This window comes from Ambystoma mexicanum, chromosome 3q, assembly GCF_040938575.1.
Source record: "Ambystoma mexicanum isolate Mex_15411 chromosome 3q, UKY_AmexF1_1, whole genome shotgun sequence".
NCBI classification, from domain to species: Eukaryota; Metazoa; Chordata; class Amphibia; order Caudata; family Ambystomatidae; genus Ambystoma; species Ambystoma mexicanum.
This window is the reverse complement of record NC_090926.1, coordinates 724,258,603-724,279,084: the sequence shown is the minus strand read 5'-3', so window position 1 is coordinate 724,279,084 and position 20,482 is coordinate 724,258,603.

Here is a 20,482-nt window from a genome sequence, read left to right as displayed (position 1 = left end):
TTCCTTCTCTAGTTCTGCCTTTCTCTCCGGCTCCCCTCCATTCCCGAGTGTGAACGCCATTTTTAAAGTTCCTGTACACTCGGGCTGTATCATAACATCTACTCTACATGATTAACTTGGTTTTTATTTCAGCCTGCATTAACTCATTTTCCATCTCATCTCATTATTTATGGGAATTGGAGTCCACTGGATTTCCAAAGCAATACTGGTTAAGATTTATACTTAGAGAAACATTAGAAATGTGAGATATTTTGGTGTGTGTATGAGGTATGAATGGACTTCTGATTAGAATGGCAGTATGCCATCTGAAGTGAAGGTTTTATATACGGTTTTCCTCACAAGGAAGGGGAAAACACTGTCAGGGTAATTCATAGAATTTCGCAGAAAAGTGTCGCAAGCGGCTGGCGCAGAGTGTCCGCGTGCGATTGTCTGCACCAGGCACGTGCGCTAAAACCAATTTCCGCGCACAGCGTATTCATGGATTTCAGGCACCCAAACCAGCCGTGGCGCAGAGTATCGCAGCGACCCTGCAGCAGCGCCAGTAACGCCCCCAAGAACGCCCTCGCGCAAGGAAAAGCCATCAAAATCGCTAAATCATCGCAAAGGGCTGCGCTAACCCTGGGCCAGTCTACAGGGCTGCCAAACAAGGAACGCAAAGCGGGTAACGTGCATATCAGGGGTACGCGTGAAGTCATACACGCGATTAGCCAGGGTACGTGTACTACAGGGGTACGCGGGAAGTACTACACGCGGTTGGCCAGGGTACGTGTATTACAGGGGTGTGCGGGAAGTTCTACACGCGATTCGGCTGGATACGTGTATTACAGGGGTGCGCGGTAATTCTCACATGCGATTTGGCCAGGTACGTGTATTACAGGGGTGCGCGGGAATTATCACACGCGATTTGGCCTGGTACGTGTATTACAGGGGTGCGTGGGAAGTTCTACACGCGATTGGCCAGGGTACGTGTATTACAGGGGTGCGCAGGAATAATCACACGCGATTTGGCCTGGTACGTGAATTACAGGGGTGCGCGGGAATTATCACACGCGATTTGGCTTGCTACGTGTATTACAGGGGTGTGTGGGAAGTTCTACACGCGATTGGCCAGGGTACGTGTATTACAGGGGTGTGCGGGAAGTTCTACACGCGATTCGGCTGGGTACGTGAATTACAGGGGTGCGCGGGAATTCTCACATGCGATTTGGCCAGGTACGTGTATTACAGGGGTGCACGGGAATTATCACACGCGATTTGGCCAGGTACGTGTATTACAGGGGTGTGCGGGAATTATCACACGCAATTAGGCTGGGTGGGTCCTCACAGGTGTTCCCTGTACACCCTCCACGGCCCCTGCAGGCAGCCCACAAAACAGGGGACTACCCTGCACACCTGCTCATGTCCCCCTGCACCCCCACCCCCCAGCAGTGCAGGGGCACCCTCCACCAGGCCCCCACCCATGTCCCCTATCACCCCCACCCCCCAGCAGTGCAGGGGCACCCTCCACCAGGCCACCACCAATGTCCCCTATCACCCCCACCCCCCAGCAGTGCAGGGGCACCCTCCACCAGGCCCCCACTCATGTCTCCCACCACCCCCACCCCCCAGCCACCAGGGGCACCCTCCACCAGGCCCCCACTCATGTCTCCCACCACCCCAACCCCCCAGCCACCAGGGGCACCCTCCACCAGGCCCCCACCCATGTCTCCCAACACCCCCACCCCCCAGCATCCAGGGGCACCCTCCACCAGGCCCCCACCCATGTCCCCTATCACCCCCACCCCCCAGCAGTGCAGGGGCACCCTCCACCAGGCCCCCACTCATGTCTCCCAACACCCCCACCCCCCAGCATCCAGGGGCACCCTCCACCAGGCCCCCACCCATGTCCCCTATCACCCCCACCCCCCAGCAGTGCAGGGGCACCCTCCACCAGGCCCCCACTCATGTCTCCCACCACCCCCACCCCCCAGCCACCAGGGGCACCCTCCACCAGGCCCCCACCCATGTCTCCCAACACCCCCACCCCCCAGAATCCAGGGGCACCCTCCACCAGGCCCCCACCCATGTCCCCTATCACCCCCACCCCCCAGCAGTGCAGGGGCAGCCTCCACCAGGCCCCCACTCATGTCTCCCACCACCCCCACCCCCCCGCCACCAGGGGCACCCTCCACCAGGCCCCCACCCATGTCCCCTATCACCCCCACCCCCCAGCCACCACGGGCACCCTCCACCAGGCCCCCACCCATGTCCCCTATCACCCCCACCCCCCAGCAGTGCAGGGGCACCCTCCACCAGGCCCCCACTCATGTCTCCCAACACCCCCACCCCCCAGCATCCAGGGGCACCCTCCACCAGGCCCCCACCCATGTCCCCTATCACCCCCACCCCCCAGCAGTGCAGGGGCACCCTCCACCAGGCCCCCACTCATGTCTCCCAACACCCCCACCCCCCAGCATCCAGGGGCACCCTCCACCAGGCCCCCACCCATGTCCCCTATCACCCCCACCCCCCAGCAGTGCAGGGGCTCCCCCCACCAGGCCCCCACTCATGTCTCCCACCACCCCCACACCCCAGCCACCAGGGGCACCCTCCACCAGGCCCCCACTCATGTCCCCTATCACCCCCACCCCCCCCGCCACCAGGGGCACCCTCCACCAGGCCCCCACCCATGTCCCCTATCACACCCACCCCCCCGCCACCAGGGGCACCCTCCACCAGGCCCCCACCCATGTCCCCTATCACCCCCACCCCCCCGCCACCAGGGGCACCCTCCACCAGGCCCCCACCCATGTCCCCTATCACACCCACCCCCCCGCCACCAGGGGCACCCTTCACCAGGCCCCCACCCATGTCTCCCAACACCCCCACCCCCCAGCATCCAGGGGCACCCTCCACCAGGCCCCCACCCATGTCCCCTATCACCCCCACCCCCCAGCCACCAGGGGCACCCTCCACCAGGCCCCCACTCATGTCCCCTATCACCCCCACCCCCCAGCCACCATGGGCAGCCCCCACCAGGCCCCCACTCATGTCTCCCTCCCACCCCCACCCCCCAGCCACCATGGGCAGCCTCCACCAGGCCCCCACTCATGTCCCCTATCACCCCCATCCCCCCGCCACCAGGGGCACCCTCCACCAGGCCCCCACCCATGTCCCCTATCACACCCACCCCCCCGCCGCCAGGGGCACCCTCCACAAGGCCCCCACCCATGTCCCCTATCACCCCTACCCCCCAGCAGTGCAGGGGCACCCTCCACCAGGCCCCCACCCATGTCTCCCAACACCCCCACCCCCCAGCATCCAGGGGCACCCTCCACCAGGCCCCCTCCCATGTCCCCTATCACCCCCACCCCCCAGCAGTGCAGGGGCACCCTCCACCAGGCCCCCACTCATGTCTCCCACCTCCCCCACCCCCCAGCCACCAGGGGCACCCTCCACCAGGCCCCCACTCATGTCCCCTATCACCCCCACCCCCCAGCCACCATGGGCAGCCCCCACCAGGCCCCCACTCATGTCTCCCACCCACCCCCACCCCCCAGCCACCATGGGCAGCCTCCACCAGGCCCCCACTCATGTCCCCTATCACCCCCACCCCCCGCCACCAGGGGCAGCCTCCACCAGGCCCCCACCCATGTCCCCTTTCACACCCACCCCCCGCCACCAGGGGCACTCTCCACCAGGCCCCCACCCATGTCCCCTATCACCCCCACCCCCCAGCAGTGCAGGGGCACCCTCCACCAGGCCCCCACCCATGTCCCCTATCACACCCACCCCCCAGCAGTGCAGGGGCACCCTCCACCAGGCCCCCACCCATGTCCCCTATCACCCCCACCCCCCAGCAGTGCAGGGGCACCCTCCACCAGGCCCCCACCCATGTCCCCTATCACACCCACCCCCCCGCCACCAGGGGCACCCTCCACCAGGCCCCCACCCATGTCCCCTATCACCCCCACCCCCCAGCAGTGCAGGGGCACCCTCCACCAGGCCCCCACTCATGTCCCCTATCACCCTCACCCCCCCGCCACCAGGGGCACCCTCCACCAGGCCCCCACCCATGTCCCCTATCACCCCCACCCCCCAGCAGTGCAGGGGCACCCTCCACCAGGCCCCCACCCATGTCCCCTATCACACCCACCCCCCCGCCACCAGGGGCACCCTCCACCAGGCCCCCACCCATGTCCCCTATCACCCCCACCCCCCAGCAGTGCAGGGGCACCCTCCACCAGGCCCCCACCCATGTCCCCTATCACACCCACCCCCCAGCAGTGCAGGGGCACCCTCCACCAGGCCCCCACCCATGTCCCCTATCACCCCCACCCCCCAGAAGTGCAGGGGCACCCTCCACCAGGCCCCCACCCATGTCCCCTATCACCCCCACCCCCCCGCCACCAGGGGCACCCTCCACCAGGCCCCCACCCATGTCCCCTATCACACCCACCCCCCCGCCACCAGGGGCTCCCTCCACCAGGCCCCCACCCATGTCTCCCACCACCCCCACCCTCCAGCAGTGCAGGGGCAGCAGGCAGTCAGGCAGCAGCAGGTGGGAGCGTGCTCGGGGCTCTGGGGGGCAGTAGTTCGGCCTTCCGGGCAGGAGCGTGGTATTCCGTGTGCGTAGGCGTGGCCAGCTTGGTACGGAGTGATTTTGCACGTGAAAATCCTGCACGTCAGCGTGAAAACCGAGGAAAGGCCCTCAGCGCGTAAGCGCGTCTGTGACGTGACCCTCACGGGTGTTTCCCACACAGCACGTGATGACAGAGCACACGTGGAAAGACTGCACGTCAGAGTGTAATTGCGTGTGATTGGTGGAAATGGCCCTACACGCAGAAGTGACAAAGCGTGTAATTGGTGGAAATGTCCCTACACGCAGAAGTGACAAAGCGTGTAATTGGTGGAAATGGCCCTAGCGCGTACACGCAGCGTAAGTGACGCTGGACGTGTGGCCCTGTATAAAAGGTATGTGTAGAACACGTTTTCCTTGTACGTGCTTTTTGTGGAGAGCGAGTGGGTGAATTCTGTACTTCTTGTCGTTTCACACGCGATTTACTTCACGGCGTTTCAAGTTCGTATTCCCTGTTACCTCTGACAGCTTTTTCTCTTTTTTCGCTTTTACTGGTTTACCTGGGCCTGTTCCCTCAAACAGTGTTCCCTTCTACTGTTGTCCTGTCTCCTCAGACAGCGTACAAATCTTCTTTTGGCGGGGGTGTTGCCAACCAAACGTGCTCCTTTTACACGCTCGTTTACCAGGCAGACGGTGAGTCACGCACGTATCTAACATCTGTGCTTGCCCCGTGTGTAGCCTACCCCTTCAGAGGTCATTCTAGGCTGCGTGTGACACGCATACGTTCATTCTTGTGTTACTGGGTGCCACAGCGTAGTGCAGGTTTTTCTTTCTGCACACGTGGTCTAGGAGGGGTTGCGTGCACGTCATCTCCCTTTTTTGGGGCTCCTGTGCGTAGCGTGACCCGTCATCTTTCCCCAGGGGTTACAATCAGCCTTGCAAGAGCACTAGGGTACAATTACCATCTGGTACCCAACCCCTTTGACCCCCAATTGCCCAGGACAATAGTTTCCAGCCACTCCCATACGCACATTTACATCAGTGCCATGGCTGGGAGGCGAGGATTCCGTAAGGGTGGCAAAGGTGGAAGAGCCACAAGTGGTGGCCGTGGTGGATCCGGTAGGGGACGTGGTCGTTACTTGCAGGGTGAGCCTGTCCCCCCATGTGTGGAGGACCAGTCAAGGGCACCCATAATCCCCCCCCTCCCGTTGAGGCTGATGTGGCTGACACCATCCATGCTCAGCCCTTGTTGGACCAACCCATTGTGGCACCAGATCTGGCTGACTCCATGGCTGACTTCCAGGTCAGCAGGCCTATGACACGTGCGCTGGTGCACGTTGATGTCACCATGCCACGTGCATCTGGGCCAGCAAGGTCATCTGCTGCACCAAGGAGGCAGGGCGGAGAGGCTGCAGGGGCAGCTGCGGCTCCATCCACCCCAGCCCTCACACACCCAGCCAGGACAGTGTCGGTCCTAGTCCATGCTGCTGACATTCCCCCTGACACCATCACACTAGAGCCAATGCCTGCACCAACTCCCATGCTGAGTGTGCAATCCCACACTCCTGATACAGAGTCCACCAGGGCTCCTGCCCCTAGTGTCCAGAGCGGCGCAGGACACTCAGGATCACCACCACCTTCCAAGCGGAAGAGGAAGAGGAAGAGTGCTCGTCCGGCACAGGCTGATGCCCCAGACACGGCTACACAGTCCGGCCCATCCAGGAAGCCCAGCTTCACGGATGACGAACTGAATGCACTTGTCGAGTATGTGTCCGGACATGACAACGAGATGGTCATTGTTGCAGGATCCAAGACCACACCTGCACAACGCCAGGCACACTGGCAGACCGTTGCGGACATCGTAAGTGCCCTTGGAATCGTGAGGCGCACAGCCAATGATTGCTATAAGCGCTGGAATGACCTAAAGCGCAGGGCAAAGAGTAAGCTGGCCTCAAGTCATGCCGCAACTCTAGTGACTGGAGGTGGGTCTCCAGTAGTAGACATGGAACTCACTCCACATGAGTCAGTCGCTGGGACCTACGTCACGGAGGAACAGATCCAAGGCGTGGGAGATCTGGCTGAATACGAGGCATTGTCCGGTGAGTGCACATGCATGTGTGTGTCATCCATGTGCATGGTGTGTGTGTGAGGGCTTCTGTTTGTGTGCCAGGTGAGAGTGTGTGCGCCTGAGTCGTATGGGTCAGCCATGTGCTTCATGCAATACTTCCTGCGCAGCTGCATTTGGCCATAGCAGTATCCCTTCTGCCAACAGTAGACATCTAGCCCAACTGCACGCCAGTTGCCCTTGAAGTGTCACCTTGCCACAACATAGTTGCTTATTTTTCACTGTTCATTCAGTCAGTTTGTTTGCATTCCACCACTTTCACTAGGCATGTCGCTGTCCACTAGTCACATGTCTGACATGGCTATGGTAAAGTGGAGTGACTTTGTTACCTGGATATCATTTGTACACACATGTCCCTGTGCAATTGGACCATTTCAGACTGGCAGCTCCAGGTGAAAAATCTGACCTGTTAGAATTAGAAAAGCGATTACATGCGGGAACTGGACTGAATGAATAGGTGCTGCCCTCCTCCCCATCTTCACTCAATAGCAATGGTACATGCCATCTGTGTGATGGCATGTGTGTATCACCTGGCAATCACAGGCCAATGTGTGATGCCACTGCCAGGCAGCATGCAGAAAATGTGTTAATCTTCCATCTTGGTGTCATCAGTGTGTGCCATTTGCCTGCACTTCATACGCAGTGAGGGTGCATGCATGGGAGGGTTTTAGTCATGTGGGACATGTGTCAATCAAGTACTGGTTCTCTTGCTTCTCAGCCCTCATTGTGTGCCATGGTGCTAATGCCTGTTTCCATTTCTTTGTTTTCATGTCTTTGCAGGGGAAGACGCACCTGATACTGCTGGGGTTGTGGAGATGGTGCAGACCCAGGAGGGGTCCGAGGGCCGACCAACCACCAGTGAGGGACGTGGTGTGGTGGTGGGGGAGAACCCACAAGTGCTGCAGGTCGTGCTCTCAAGGGGTGTCTCTGGCTGCACCTCCCCCGAGCTGTACTCAGGTGTTGATTCGGATGAGACCTACATGCCGTCGCAGGTGAGTGTTCCAGGGAGGGATTCTGTTCTGTCTCACCCACCTGCACCAGGGTCAGAACCCTCCATGGGGATGTCAGTGTTGGCAGCTACGCCTTCGGTGGTTACGGATGCAGGGTCACACTCTGCGACATCTGATCCTGTTCCTGGGCCAGCAGATCAGAGGGGGAATGCAGTCCTGCAGCCTCAGGCAGTGCCGGCACAGCAAGGCGCAGTTCGCCTTGCCCCAGACAGGTGTGGTGCCCACCGACGTGGTGGCCGTACGCCACCCGGCAATACCGCATGGGAGCAATCCATTTACGGTATGGCAACCCAACAGGCTGCATCATCCGAGATGATGGCTCAGGCCATGGATAGGGTGGCCACTTCCATTGTCCCCCCAGAAAGGCTGATGGAGCGACTAGAGCAGGCAACCGACTCCATCTGCCAGTCACACAGGGAGGACATGTTGGGGTCCAACAGGGACAGGCGGGCGGCACTGGCGACTCTGCAGGAGGCCATCTCCATTGAGTCCCAGGGCCACAGGGAAGCCCTGAGGCAGGAGCTCCTTCACCTCAGGACGACTCTTGTTGAGCTTGAGACTTCAACACACCAAAGGACAGAACAGCAGCTGGAGCGTCTCACCCGTACGCTCTCAGCTGAGATGCAGGCAACGAGGGCGGAGGTCCGGGCATCCCGTGAGTTGTTGCATGGTGACCTCCGCACACTCATCCTCCAGAACCAGACCTACCACACCCACATGCGTGCAGCCATGGAGGAGCAGACTAGGGCCTTGCGTGGGCTGCCTCCCATAGTGCAACCACCTCCGGATGCAGCTGCACAGGGTGATAATAGCGACAGCAGTGATACTCCCACAATAGGGTAGCCGTGTGGGCCATGAGCCCATGGAGGTGTTTTATCTTCCCAGGATCCACGCAGGTGGGTTCTGGTGTGCATCCTGTCCTCGGACCTCCTGGGTGGCCTCCCCAACCCCCCCGGGCCCATCAATGGCCATTTTTGATTGTTTCTTATTTTTATTTTTATTTTGATTTCTTTTATTCCCAATTTTTTTGGGACGATTTGTTGGCTTCCATGGTTCCTGTGGGCATACGCTGCATTGTGGCTGGGCACATGCAGGCTTGTAATGTATTTGGTTCAGATGCTTGGGTTTGAGTCACACACACCCCTCCTGCTTCCCGTTTCCATGGGCTTGCAAAGGGTGTGCCCAAGTGACAGTGAATTACACAGTGACGTTGGACTCCCATGAGCTGCGTGGGCAGTCTGTAGTCAATACTGTGTATACATTCCTAGTGCATATTGCTGTTGTGTTGTATACTGCATGTTGCATTGATGTGTAACTCTTCTTGTGTGTCTACCTCCCAATTTGCAGGTCCCTTCCTCATGTCTACACAATGACCTCTAGTCTGGAGATGGGGTCCATGTTGGCAGCAGTGCACCTACAACTCTACATGGCGCCAACACTGCACAGTTGGTAGTGGTGGGAGTGCAGGCATTTCCAGGTGGTGAGACTACTAATATGTAACATTTATGATGTCATGTTAATGGTAGTACGTGCTCAAGTATGTTGTTGGTCCGGCATTGCTGTGAGCATTTCAGGTGTTGCAGGTTTCTAATAGGGACACTGTACATAGTGAGACTTGTGTCATGTTGTGGGGATTACTTTGTTTACCTGCAATTTGCATGACATGGCACGGTGTGTCGTGTGGCGGTGCTGGGGTTGGGTTGGCTGACATGGCACTGTCCTCTTGTTGCATTTTGCAAGTGGGTATTCATTTTAGCTGCTTGAATGTGTAACTTCACAAAACTGCATTGGTGGTGTCTGTGTGGGTAGGGATGCACACATTGTGACACTTCCAGGTGAACAATCTCAGGCTGATATGGTATTCACGGTTCATTCTCCAGACATTCAGGATCAGTGTCAGGTTGAGTCATCATTGATTGTCAGATGGAATGTGCCAGGGCAGTGTGCACTCCACAGGGGTGTGATTTCTATGTGAAGTAAATAGCCACTAGCTGTGTACTGGCTGCCTCCCCCCGTGCCCTTTCCCCTCCCATGCTCAGCGGCTGTGCATGTGGTTGGGGATGTGGAGCCACCACCATGTCCACGGCCAGGCCCCGGCGTGTTGCAACGTTGTGCAGGACACATGCTGCCACTATGATCCTGCACACTACTGGGGGAGCGTATAACAGCTGGCCGCCAGAACGGTCAAGGGAGCGGAAGCGTGACTTTAGCACTCCGAATGTGCGCTCCACTATGCCCCGGGTCGTAATGTGGGCTGTGTTATATCTTACCTTGGGTGGCGTGGTGGGGTTCCGAATTGGCGTCATCATGTGGGGGCTGAGAGGGTAGGCACTGTCCCCTGTGGAGGTGGTGATTGGTATCATTGGTGGGGTTGTGACCTTGCTCAGTATCCAACATGCATGCATGTGCAGTGGCATACATACTCACCAAGCAGCCATGTATCGCCATGCCGCCCAGCTTCTAGGTCCCGGCTTAGGGTGGACATTCGGTAAATGAAGCTGTCGTGGGTGGAGCCGGGATAGTTGGCATATACTGAGGTGATGATTCCCTTGGCACTACATGCTACCTGCACGTTGATGGAATGCCAGTGCTTGCGGTTCCTATAGATGTGCTCAGATGCCCTGGGGGGACGTAGAGCCACATGGGTGCAGTCGATGGCACCTAGCACTTTGGGGAATCGTGCCACACCGTAAAAATCCAGGGCGGCAGCATGCCTTTCTGCAGGTGTTCTGGGCAGGTATATGTGCCTGCGGACTGATGGGCGTGCAGTGATGATGTTCAAGACCTGGTGTAGGCAGCGTGACTGTGTGGCCTGTGACACCCCACCCACTATGGCACTTGTCCGCTGAAATGATCCAGTGGCTAAGAAGTGCAGTACATTGAGGACCTTCTCCAGGGGGCTGAGTGCTTGGGAGCACAGGGTGGGTGATGTGAGGTCATCCTCCCACTCACTCACCAGGTCCAGTATAATGTGTGGTGGAAACCTGTACCTCCCATACACCTGGTCATCAGGCATCCCGAAAAGGCTGGTTCTGGGTGTGAATATTCTGGCCCTGACTATCCTCCTCCTCCCCCTTTGGTAGCCCACTGCCACTGCTGCTAGGAACGGTATGTTCATCCTGGCGTCTGAGCTTGTTATTGTTAAAGTGCGCAAATTTATGCTTTGCGCGTGTTCTAGGCGAGCGTGTGACCCGCGCACCCCTGGAATCCAGTTCCCAGTCCAATAGCGTGTGGAAATTCACACGCACCACGGGATACAGGTTCGCTGACGTACTTGCGTGTGTAAGTGCCCGCGCACCCATGAAATACACGTACATAGGCCAATCGCGTGTACGCGCACTTTTGTCCAATTATACGCGATGACACTTTGACGTGCAGTATTTCCACGTGTGCCCCGTCATCACGTGCTGAGTGGGGAACACCCGTGCGGGTCACGTCACAGACGCGCTTACGCACTGAGGGACTCTGGTCCAATAGAATCGCGTATGCGTGCTGACGCGCTTACGCGCTAAGGGCCTTTCCTCGGATTTCACGCTGACGTGCAGGATTTTCACGTGCCAAATCACTCCGTATCAAGCTGGCCACGCGAAAACACACGGAAGACCACGCTCCTGCCCAGAAGGCCGAGTTACTGCCCCCCAGTGCCCCGAGCAGCCTCCCACGTGCCATCTGCTGCTGCCTGCCTGCCTGCCTGCCTGCTGCCACCGTGCCCTGCCATTTGGTGCCTGCACATCAGCCATCTGCAGGGGTCCAGTTGCTGTGTCCACCCCTGCTGGAACTGAAGACTCCCGACTGGGATTACATCGCTCCACAGCCCAGCCCCAGTTGCCCACCCACACCTGCCTCTGGGGTTGCCATGTCGGGCACTTCCACATCTGGCACCAGTGGCAACCCCAGGCCAGAGGGGCACCAGCTTCACTGACACCGAAGTTGGTGTCCTGGTGGAGCATGTCCTGGGGCAGTATGATGCCCTCTTTGGATCGTCCCGCGCCAGCAAGGAAGGACGGGAGAGGATCTGGGCCGACTGTGTGGTTGCCATCAACGCGGAGGGGGTGGCAACCCGCAACGTCCTGAAGATCAAGAAGCGCTGGGAGGACTTGAGGTCCAGGACCCTTGTGAAGGCCCGGCGCCTCATGGAGGGGGGCCGGGGCCACATGAGTTCCATCCAGATGAGGGTCCTGGAACGCGTACGCCCAGCGCTCCACGCCCAGATCCTTGAGAGGGAGGCCCGTCTGGAGTTGAGCGGTAAGTGTCCAAGCATTACTGTGTGAGACAGGGCATGTTGCGGTGTGCTGGTTCTATGATACTTGCCTGTATGTGTGCCATAGGCCATGTATGCATGTATGTGTGCAGGGACATCATGGTAATGCATGTGCGACTAGTGATGTGTGACCCACATGGTTGTTGCATGTGTTCAAATGCCGCATGGGGAGCCCTATGCAGATTTTGAACATGAGAGCATGCCAGTCTCTGTACCTGGACATGGGTGGGGGTGAGGGATGGGTGCTGATGCCAGGTACATATATGGTAGCCATGTCTGTGTGCCTGACCTGCGTGTCTGTGACTTGTGCATGCCATGGATGCATGACACATGTGTGTGACAATGCACAGATTCAGTGAAGCAGCCAAATTACCCTTGTATCCGCTGTGTTTGGTGTGTTTGGGGCCAGATGGATGTGACTGAGGTGAAGTGTGTGCATGTGATAGGCATGAGCCATGATGCATGTGAGTTACATATCATTGAATGTTTCAAGAGTCCATTGGACATGCATGGAAATGTCCATGGCATGCACCATGCCTGTTACTGTGTGTGTTTTGCCTGGACTGACCCATGTGTTGTGGAGGGACATGATGGAAGTGTACTTTGACAGTGGTGCTCATCTGCTATTGCTTCCTGTCTAGGGGACCATTGTACAGTGCCCTGATGCTTGTGTTCTTTGTCTCCCTCTACGCAGCGGCTAGTGAAGAAGAGGGCGGAGACGGCGCTGTGGAGCAAGGCGGCGGGGATGCCCCCACGGCTGCAGCGGAAGGGGTGGGTGAGCCCCCACAGGGGCCTGCTACGGTGGGAGACGGTGAGGAGCCATCCAGGTTGGTGGTTTGCACATAGGAGGAGGAGGCCGCCACTGGGGCATACATGGGGCCTGGTGGGGGCATCCCTGCTGGTGCAAGTGGTGCAGTCCAGGGCCAGGGGCAGGAGGCAGCACAGGTCACCGTGGAGGGGCCTGTGCATGTCGCTGTCCCTGACCCTGTGAGTGCACCACCATGCACCAGCAGGGATGCCCCGTCCCAGGCCCGTCCGCAGGTAGAGGGGATGTCCATGTCTCCTGACTCCCCTCCACCTGCGGACGTGGGAACCCCTGGCCGTGTGGAGAAGGTCCTGATTGGGGTCGCGATGCGCACGGCTGTGATTCGTGATGCCGTGCGTGCTTCCCGGGAGGAGGACGCACATCATCACGAAGTGCACCGTGCCGACGTGGCCCAATTGGGATCGGCCATGTTCGGGGGTTTTCTGCATGTGTTGTCCAATCTGGCGGCCCTCTCCTCCTCTGTGCAGGCTATACACCAGTCGTTCTCCTTGCCGTCTTCCGGCCCAGATGCCACCAGGGCCCCCTGTGGACCTGCCCCGACCAATGCAGCCAGCTCGGTGGGGATCCCATCCCTGCCACAGTTGGGAGTCGGAGGTCCAGCAGGGGTGGACAACACAGCAACTGGACCCCAGCAGATGGAAGATGTGACAGCATCATCAGGCAGGGCACGTGCACGACGGCGTCGGTGGTTTCCATCAGCCTGGATGCCGTCGTGCTGGCAGAGGCAGTGGCGTCGGAGGCAGCAGCAGGCTCGACGTGGGAGGCATCATGGCTCGGGGCCTTCAAGATCAGAGGGGCAAGCATGGGCCGGAGGGCAGGGCAACCCTGGGATGGTGGTGTCTTCCATGTGGGAGCAGTTGGTCCAGCGGATAGGTGCGGAGCGGCAGCGGGCGGAAGAGGAGCGGCTCACCATGGTCAGGGCGGAGTTCTCCATGCGTCGGGCGTTGAGCCGGGCTGAGTGCCTCGAGGAAGCTCGCAGGGAGTTTGAGCTGGACATGGGGTTATCCCTGCGAGACCTCGGGGCCAGGACAGAGTCCCGCCTCCAGGACATCGACATGGAGTTCGATGATGCCCTGGCCAGCAACATCACCGAGTGAGCCGCAGGACTTGCCCGCTGCCTTTGTATATAGTTATTTAGTTAGTTAGTGTTAGGTTTCCTTTATTAATTTTTGTTTTTTTGGACCGCTCGGACAATGGCCACTTTTTTGTATATATTTTTTCATTAGGTAGTAGTAGGTTTCATTTATGGTGTTGGGCTCATGGACCCTGGAATTTTCGTGTATTTAGTTTGCTTTTTGAAGAAACATTTTTTTTATTAATGATTGTGTTCACCATGAGGAAATGGTTTTTCATTATTTTACTTCCACATGATTTTGCTTTGGACAACATTTGTTTTTGGATTACTTTGTTTTTTTTTATTTTTACATTTGTTCTCGGACATGGACCATTTATTTTGTTATCCCCATTGTTGTATGTTTGATTTTTTTACTTATTTTTCATCTTTAATACATGTTTTTTTAACTTTCACTTGTGGTATTTTCTCATTGGTTTCATACATGTCATGATATGGGTTTTGACATTCACTTGCACCCATTGTGTATGTGTGTGTGACGGACATGTGTTCATTTACAGACTTGCCATTGGGGTTGTATCATGTAATTGCATTCACTATGTGGGTGGATGCAATCCTTGCCTGGGTGTTTGTGCTGGGTATGCTGCCCATTACTGCCATGATTGAGTATCGTCAGGACCTGGGGGCAGGGGGACATGTGTGGGTGCCTGGTGGAGGGTGCCCCTGCACTGCTGGGATGTGGGGGTGGTGGGAGACATGAGTGGGGGCCTGGTGGAGGGTGCCCCTGGTGGCTGGGGGGTGGGGGTGGTGGGAGACATGAGTGGGGGCCTGGTGGAGGGTGACCCTGCACTGCTGGGGTGTGGGGGTGGTGGGAGACATGAGTGGGGGCCTGGTGGAGGGTGCCCCTGGTGGCTGGGGGGTGGGGGTGGTGGGAGACATGGGTGGTGGCCTGGTGGAGGGTGCCCCTGGTGGCTGGGGGGGTGGGGGTGGTGGTAGACATGAGTGGGGGCCTGGTGGAGGGTGCCCCTGCACTGCTGGGGTGTGGGGGTGGTGGGAGACATGAGTGGGGGCCTGGTGGAGGGTGCCCCTGGTGGCTGGGGGGTGGGGGTGGTGGGAGACATGAGTGGCACAGGCTGATGCCCCAGACACGGCTACACAGTCCGGCCCATCCAGGAAGCCCAGCTTCACGGATGACGAACTGAATGCACTTGTCGAGTATGTGTCCGGACATGACAACGAGATGGTCATTGTTGCAGGATCCAAGACCACACCTGCACAACGCCAGGCACACTGGCAGACCGTTGCGGACATCGTAAGTGCCCTTGGAATCGTGAGGCGCACAGCCAATGATTGCTATAAGCGCTGGAATGACCTAAAGCGCAGGGCAAAGAGTAAGCTGGCCTCAAGTCATGCCGCAACTCTAGTGACTGGAGGTGGGTCTCCAGTAGTAGACATGGAACTCACTCCACATGAGTCAGTCGCTGGGACCTACGTCACGGAGGAACAGATCCAAGGCGTGGGAGATCTGGCTGAATACGAGGCATTGTCCGGTGAGTGCACATGCATGTGTGTGTCATCCATGTGCATGGTGTGTGTGTGAGGGCTTCTGTTTGTGTGCCAGGTGAGAGTGTGTGCGCCTGAGTCGTATGGGTCAGCCATGTGCTTCATGCAATACTTCCTGCGCAGCTGCATTTGGCCATAGCAGTATCCCTTCTGCCAACAGTAGACATCTAGCCCAACTGCACGCCAGTTGCCCTTGAAGTGTCACCTTGCCACAACATAGTTGCTTATTTTTCACTGTTCATTCAGTCAGTTTGTTTGCATTCCACCACTTTCACTAGGCATGTCGCTGTCCACTAGTCACATGTCTGACATGGCTATGGTAAAGTGGAGTGACTTTGTTACCTGGATATCATTTGTACACACATGTCCCTGTGCAATTGGACCATTTCAGACTGGCAGCTCCAGGTGAAAAATCTGACCTGTTAGAATTAGAAAAGCGATTACATGCGGGAACTGGACTGAATGAATAGGTGCTGCCCTCCTCCCCATCTTCACTCAATAGCAATGGTACATGCCATCTGTGTGATGGCATGTGTGTATCACCTGGCAATCACAGGCCAATGTGTGATGCCACTGCCAGGCAGCATGCAGAAAATGTGTTAATCTTCCATCTTGGTGTCATCAGTGTGTGCCATTTGCCTGCACTTCATACGCAGTGAGGGTGCATGCATGGGAGGGTTTTAGTCATGTGGGACATGTGTCAATCAAGTACTGGTTCTCTTGCTTCTCAGCCCTCATTGTGTGCCATGGTGCTAATGCCTGTTTCCATTTCTTTGTTTTCATGTCTTTGCAGGGGAAGACGCACCTGATACTGCTGGGGTTGTGGAGATGGTGCAGACCCAGGAGGGGTCCGAGGGCCGACCAACCACCAGTGAGGGACGTGGTGTGGTGGTGGGGGAGAACCCACAAGTGCTGCAGGTCGTGCTCTCAAGGGGTGTCTCTGGCTGCACCTCCCCCGAGCTGTACTCAGGTGTTGATTCGGATGAGACCTACATGCCGTCGCAGGTGAGTGTTCCAGGGAGGGATTCTGTTCTGTCTCACCCACCTGCACCAGGGTCAGAACCCTCCATGGGGATGTCAGTGTTGGCAGCTACGCCTTCGGTGGTTACGGATGCAGGGTCACACTCTGCGACATCTGATCCTGTTCCTGGGCCAGCAGATCAGAGGGGGAATGCAGTCCTGCAGCCTCAGGCAGTGCCGGCACAGCAAGGCGCAGTTCGCCTTGCCCCAGACAGGTGTGGTGCCCACCGACGTGGTGGCCGTACGCCACCCGGCAATACCGCATGGGAGCAATCCATTTACGGTATGGCAACCCAACAGGCTGCATCATCCGAGATGATGGCTCAGGCCATGGATAGGGTGGCCACTTCCATTGTCCCCCCAGAAAGGCTGATGGAGCGACTAGAGCAGGCAACCGACTCCATCTGCCAGTCACACAGGGAGGACATGTTGGGGTCCAACAGGGACAGGCGGGCGGCACTGGCGACTCTGCAGGAGGCCATCTCCATTGAGTCCCAGGGCCACAGGGAAGCCCTGAGGCAGGAGCTCCTTCACCTCAGGACGACTCTTGTTGAGCTTGAGACTTCAACACACCAAAGGACAGAACAGCAGCTGGAGCGTCTCACCCGTACGCTCTCAGCTGAGATGCAGGCAACGAGGGCGGAGGTCCGGGCATCCCGTGAGTTGTTGCATGGTGACCTCCGCACACTCATCCTCCAGAACCAGACCTACCACACCCACATGCGTGCAGCCATGGAGGAGCAGACTAGGGCCTTGCGTGGGCTGCCTCCCATAGTGCAACCACCTCCGGATGCAGCTGCACAGGGTGATAATAGCGACAGCAGTGATACTCCCACAATAGGGTAGCCGTGTGGGCCATGAGCCCATGGAGGTGTTTTATCTTCCCAGGATCCACGCAGGTGGGTTCTGGTGTGCATCCTGTCCTCGGACCTCCTGGGTGGCCTCCCCAACCCCCCCGGGCCCATCAATGGCCATTTTTGATTGTTTCTTATTTTTATTTTTATTTTGATTTCTTTTATTCCCAATTTTTTTGGGACGATTTGTTGGCTTCCATGGTTCCTGTGGGCATACGCTGCATTGTGGCTGGGCACATGCAGGCTTGTAATGTATTTGGTTCAGATGCTTGGGTTTGAGTCACACACACCCCTCCTGCTTCCCGTTTCCATGGGCTTGCAAAGGGTGTGCCCAAGTGACAGTGAATTACACAGTGACGTTGGACTCCCATGAGCTGCGTGGGCAGTCTGTAGTCAATACTGTGTATACATTCCTAGTGCATATTGCTGTTGTGTTGTATACTGCATGTTGCATTGATGTGTAACTCTTCTTGTGTGTCTACCTCCCAATTTGCAGGTCCCTTCCTCATGTCTACACAATGACCTCTAGTCTGGAGATGGGGTCCATGTTGGCAGCAGTGCACCTACAACTCTACATGGCGCCAACACTGCACAGTTGGTAGTGGTGGGAGTGCAGGCATTTCCAGGTGGTGAGACTACTAATATGTAACATTTATGATGTCATGTTAATGGTAGTACGTGCTCAAGTATGTTGTTGGTCCGGCATTGCTGTGAGCATTTCAGGTGTTGCAGGTTTCTAATAGGGACACTGTACATAGTGAGACTTGTGTCATGTTGTGGGGATTACTTTGTTTACCTGCAATTTGCATGACATGGCACGGTGTGTCGTGTGGCGGTGCTGGGGTTGGGTTGGCTGACATGGCACTGTCCTCTTGTTGCATTTTGCAAGTGGGTATTCATTTTAGCTGCTTGAATGTGTAACTTCACAAAACTGCATTGGTGGTGTCTGTGTGGGTAGGGATGCACACATTGTGACACTTCCAGGTGAACAATCTCAGGCTGATATGGTATTCACGGTTCATTCTCCAGACATTCAGGATCAGTGTCAGGTTGAGTCATCATTGATTGTCAGATGGAATGTGCCAGGGCAGTGTGCACTCCACAGGGGTGTGATTTCTATGTGAAGTAAATAGCCACTAGCTGTGTACTGGCTGCCTCCCCCCGTGCCCTTTCCCCTCCCATGCTCAGCGGCTGTGCATGTGGTTGGGGATGTGGAGCCACCACCATGTCCACGGCCAGGCCCCGGCGTGTTGCAACGTTGTGCAGGACACATGCTGCCACTATGATCCTGCACACTACTGGGGGAGCGTATAACAGCTGGCCGCCAGAACGGTCAAGGGAGCGGAAGCGTGACTTTAGCACTCCGAATGTGCGCTCCACTATGCCCCGGGTCGTAATGTGGGCTGTGTTATATCTTACCTTGGGTGGCGTGGTGGGGTTCCGAATTGGCGTCATCATGTGGGGGCTGAGAGGGTAGGCACTGTCCCCTGTGGAGGTGGTGATTGGTATCATTGGTGGGGTTGTGACCTTGCTCAGTATCCAACATGCATGCATGTGCAGTGGCATACATACTCACCAAGCAGCCATGTATCGCCATGCCGCCCAGCTTCTAGGTCCCGGCTTAGGGTGGACATTCGGTAAATGAAGCTGTCGTGGGTGGAGCCGGGATAGTTGGCATATACTGAGGTGATGATTCCCTTGGCACTACATGCTACCTGCACGTTGATGGAATGCCAGTGCTTGCGGTTCCTATAGATGTGCTCAGATGCCCTGGGGGGACGTAGAGCCACATGGGTGCAGTCGATGGCACCTAGCACTTTGGGGAATCGTGCCACACCGTAAAAATCCAGGGCGGCAGCATGCCTTTCTGCAGGTGTTCTGGGCAGGTATATGTGCCTGCGGACTGATGGGCGTGCAGTGATGATGTTCAAGACCTGGTGTAGGCAGCGTGACTGTGTGGCCTGTGACACCCCACCCACTATGGCACTTGTCCGCTGAAATGATCCAGTGGCTAAGAAGTGCAGTACATTGAGGACCTTCTCCAGGGGGCTGAGTGCTTGGGAGCACAGGGTGGGTGATGTGAGGTCATCCTCCCACTCACTCACCAGGTCCAGTATAATGTGTGGTGGAAACCTGTACCTCCCATACACCTGGTCATCAGGCATCCCGAAAAGGCTGGTTCTGGGTGTGAATATTCTGGCCCTGACTATCCTCCTCCTCCCCCTTTGGTAGCCCACTGCCACTGCTGCTAGGAACGGTATGTTCATCCTGGCGTCTGAGCTTGTTATTGTTAAAGTGCGCAAATTTATGCTTTGCGCGTGTTCTAGGCGAGCGTGTGACCCGCGCACCCCTGGAATCCAGTTCCCAGTCCAATAGCGTGTGGAAATTCACACGCACCACGGGATACAGGTTCGCTGACGTACTTGCGTGTGTAAGTGCCCGCGCACCCATGAAATACACGTACATAGGCCAATCGCGTGTACGCGCACTTTTGTCCAATTATACGCGATGACACTTTGACGTGCAGTATTTCCACGTGTGCCCCGTCATCACGTGCTGAGTGGGGAACACCCGTGCGGGTCACGTCACAGACGCGCTTACGCACTGAGGGGCTCTGGTCCAATAGAATCGCGTATGCGTGCTGACGCGCTTACGCGCTGAGGGCCTTTCCTCGGATTTCACGCTGACGTGCAGGATTTTCACGTGCCAAATCACTCCGTATCAAGCTGGCCACGCGAAAACACACGGAAGACCACGCTCCTGCCCAGAAGGCCGAGTTACTGCCCCCCAGTGCCCCGAGCAGCCTCCCACGTGCCATCTGCTGCTGCCTGCCTGCCTGCCTGCCTGCTGCCACCGTGCCCTGCCATTTGGTGCCTGCACATCAGCCATCTGCAGGGGTCCAGTTGCTGTGTCCACCCCTGCTGGAACTGAAGACTCCCGACTGGGATTACATCGCTCCACAGCCCAGCCCCAGTTGCCCACCCACACCTGCCTCTGGGGTTGCCATGTCGGGCACTTCCACATCTGGCACCAGTGGCAACCCCAGGCCAGAGGGGCACCAGCTTCACTGACACCGAAGTTGGTGTCCTGGTGGAGCATGTCCTGGGGCAGTATGATGCCCTCTTTGGATCGTCCCGCGCCAGCAAGGAAGGACGGGAGAGGATCTGGGCCGACTGTGTGGTTGCCATCAACG